This window comes from Megascapheus bottae, chromosome 11 (assembly GCF_031878675.1).
Source record: "Megascapheus bottae isolate mThoBot1 chromosome 11, mThoBot2.hap1, whole genome shotgun sequence".
NCBI lineage: Eukaryota > Metazoa > Chordata > Mammalia > Rodentia > Geomyidae > Megascapheus > Megascapheus bottae.
Window position 1 is genome coordinate 59,480,967 of NC_143519.1, and position 4,097 is coordinate 59,485,063.

At 40.5% G+C, this 4,097-nt stretch overlaps 1 pseudogene; it reads left to right on the forward strand.

Moving 5' to 3' along the window:
• The first annotated feature begins 630 nt into the window (after positions 1–630).
• On the forward strand, positions 631–1,941 carry LOC150057199 (26S proteasome regulatory subunit 4 pseudogene; annotated as a pseudogene).
• The last annotated feature ends 2,156 nt before the right edge of the window (positions 1,942–4,097 follow it).

The window sequence follows — 4,097 nt, forward strand, 5'->3', positions numbered from 1 at the left end:
GGCCAGTTACAGGTATCTTCACTAAAGTACTTGCACTGGATATAGGAAGTGGAAAATCATTTTGAAATTCTCCCCTTGATGATCAACTAACCTGCTTTTCCTAATATTGCAAGTGTATTGACTTGACCATGTATGGAGTTTCAGTGGCTCTAGTTATAATTCTCTAAAAAGTAACCAATGGAAACCAGGAAATCACGTATATGGCAACCCAGATAATGGATATTTGCAATGGCAATTGGGTAAAATGAAGAATGTTAAGGCAAAGTTAAAGCAGTAAGGGATTAGTAAGTAAATATGTATGGGTGTGGCTGTCTGTCTGTATCTGTGTCTCTGTGTCTACCTCTTTCTCTATCCCTATCCATAAATGAGATAGAAAAATAGCAATGTACATTGGAGGGCTGATGTTAGGGGGCCTTTAGCAATATTCTTTAGAAGTCAAAGAAATAGATTCTTTCTTAACAAAGTTTCTGAAAGGTCCAGTGTGATCCCCAAGTAAATATTGCTTTGGCTAGGGTTTGGATCTTGAAAATAACCTCAATCCATATGGTCCTTCAATGGGCAACCTCAACACCACTTGAGACCTTGCTAGCAAGAAACGCTTGAGGTAGCAGCTACAGCAGCTGAATCAAGATGGATCGGAGTCAGAGTCGTGGTCATGGCCAGGGGTAGCAAGAAGGATGATAAGGACAAGAAAAGGATATATGAAGCACCTATACCAACTAGAGTGGGGAAAAAGAAGAAGAAAACGAAGTGACCAGATGCTGCCAGCAAACTGCCACTGGTGACACCTCACACTCAGTGTTCCTTGAAATAACTCAAGTTAGAGAGAAGTAAAGATTATCTTCTCATGGAAGAAGAATTTCTTAGAAATCAGGAACAAATGAAGCTATTAGAAGCAAAGCAAGAGGAGGAAAGATGGAAGGTGGATGACCTGGGGGGGACCCTGATGTCAGTAGGCATCTTGGAAGAGGAACACTGATGACATTCGTGCCACAGTGTCCACATCTGTGGGCTCTGAGCACTGTGTCAGCATCCTTTCCTTTCTGGACAAGAATCTGCTGGAACCAGGCTGCTCAGTCCTGCCTCACCCACAAGGTGCATGTGGTGATAGGGGTGCTGATGGATGACAGGGACCCCCTGGTCACAGTGATGAAGGTGGAGAAGGCTCCCCAGGAGACATATGCAGATATGGTCAGCTTAGACAACCAAATCCAGGATATTAAGGAATCTGAGGAGTTGCCTCTCACTCATCCTCAATATAATGAACAGATGGGTATAAAACACCCATCATTCTCTATAGGCCACCAGGCACAGGTAAAACCGTTAGCTAAAGCAGTACAAATCAAACATTGGCCACTTTCTTGAGAGTGGTGGGCTCACAATTTATTCAAAAGTACCTAGGCAATGGGCTCCAACTTGTATGGGAATTGTTTCGTGTTGAGGAAGAACATGCACCATTCATTGTGTTTATTGATTAAATTGATGTCATTGGGACCAAAATGTATGATTCAAACACAGGAGGTGAGAGAGAAGTTCAGAGAACCATGTTGGTGCTGTTAAGCCACTTGAATCATTTTGATTCAAGGGGGGATGTGAAAGTGACCATGGCCCCAAACCAGATAGAAACTTTGGATCCAGCACTGATCAGACCAGGCTGAATTGACAGGAAAATTGAGTTCCCCCTGCCAGATGAGGAAAAAAAATAAGCTCACCTTCCACACTCATAAAAGCATGACTGTCCTGGCAGACAACGTGACTAGATGACTTGATCAGGGCAAAGATGATCTCTCTGGGGCCAACAATGAGGCAATCTGTACAGAAGCTGGGCTGATGGCCTTGAGGGAACGCAGAGTGAAAGTAACAAATGAAGACTTCAAAAAATCTAAAGAAAACCTTGTTTATTAAAAACAAGAAGGCACACCTGAGGGGCTCTATCTCTAGGAACCACAACTGCCTCAGGAAAGTGATGCGAGTGTTCCTGGCTCTCCACTGGGAAGCCATGAGTGCCTGCCCAGTGGAAACCATGGGTCAGATGATTTTACTAAAAATTCCCCTTTGTCTTAGGAAATGTGGCTTATAGGTCGCGCATCTGGCAATTTCTGTTTTCTGTGCTCTGCAGCAGTCTGCTTCCCAATAAAGTGTGCTTTTCACAAAGAAACAAAGAGCAAAGAAAGAACAAAAGAAAGAAAAGAAGAAAGAAAGAAAAAAAGAAAAAAAGAAAGAAAGAAAGAAAGAAAGGAAGAAAGAAAGAAAGGAAGAAAGAAAGAAAGAAAATAAGAAAGAAAGAACACTTCAGGCTCCACCCTAGACCACTGAATTGGTAGCTCTGGGATCTGTGAACCATGGTTGAAGCAGTTCTGCCAAATGAATCTTGTTGGATATGTCCACACCTTTGTGTTTCTGAATGCAGGAGAAACACCAGCCAGTATGGTTGGGAAGTATTGCAACCTGTTCCCTGCCTGATATGCATGTACTAGCTGTAGGGAGCCTCTGTTACTAAAAGGAATAACACCAATGTACAAACAATCAAAGTTCATTTGGGGGAAGATGAAAACCAAAATAGTCTATTAATCTTAATGAACTTGTTACTGTTTCTCCAGACAGTAATTTCTCAACCGTAGCATTACTGACATTTTGAGAAGATAGTTATTACTTGGGTAGGGAAGAGAGGACAAAAACATCCTAACATTCTTCCTAGATTCATATTTATTGTAGGGTGTTTAGCAGCAGTCCTAGATGTGATTAGCACCTGCATCCATTTGGTTGTGACCACCAAGTATGTCCATATGTTACCCAGTGTCCTCTGGGATGAGGGGTATAGCTGACTGTTAGAGCACTAGAGCAGAATGTGGAGGCCATGGGGGTGGTGCAGAGCAATGTGACATATGTACAGAGATTTAAACGTATGTATTGATGAACTTTTCTCTTTCTGAACTAAAAGTATGTATCTATAAATTTTTAGAATGATTGTATTCTTTCGGCTTCTGAGGCTGATAACACTTATGAGGATCTTTCACCTTGCAACTCAGAAAAGACATCTAGAAAAATTAATCAGAAGACTGGTAAGTGGGCAGGACATGTTTGCTTCCCATCCTGGTAAAAGTTTTAGGTAGCAATATCAAATTCTTTGTGGTTGACTTCTGTTTTACAGCTTCATCATTTTTGTTCTCCCCAGGTGTCTGGCAATAAGAGACGATATGCCAAGGATGGATTTGACCTAGATTTAACTTACATCACTGGTTTGTGAAACTTAACTGTTGATTGACTTCTCTTAATTATAGTACTGTTTTTTGAAACTTGTCATGTGATTGACTTATGTTTAATCCACATTTTCCTTTGAAGTAAGAATATTCCCTTTGATTTTCCCAAACTACGATATTTTGTGTCTAAGGCACATTGGTTTGTGCTTTTTGTTTTTGATTTGTTACTATGTTGGCTTCTTTGGTGATACTGGGAAAAGAACTCAGTCTCTTGCTTGCTTGGGAGGCTCTCCTACTTCTGTCACACCACTAGCACTTTTTATGTAATTGTTATTTTCAAGGTAGGCTCTTACTTTCTGTCCCAGCTTTTCTGAGCTACATTTCCTCTACTTGTATGCCATTGTACCAAGCCATTTATTGAGATGAAGTCTTTCTATGTTCCTCAGATCTTTGCCTCCTGAATAGCTGATTTCCAAGATTGAGCCAAAAATGCCTAGCTTTTTTGCTTTCTCTCTCTTCTTTTTTGTTTCTCTTCTTTCTTCCTTTCTTTGTCTCTCTTACCTTCTCTTCTTTCTTCTTTCCTTCCTTCCTTTTCATACTCTCAAAGTATTTTTCTCAATGATTCCATAGGCTACTGTGTTATGGTAATATATTGGTAGATTACATCTGGGCACAGATAATCTCATTCATTTCAAACCAAGATTCCCTGGTGGTTAGATAGTAAATGCGATGCAATTTCAAGTGGCTCCATTAAAATTTCACTTATTATTTATTCAGTTTTGTTAGCTATCTAAGCATCCAAGAGAAAGAGACCTTAATCTTCTAAAATCCCAGAGAACAAGTTCATTATCCATGAGGTCAGGTTTGCTAAGAGAAGAGGGCTTCAAACACTAAGTT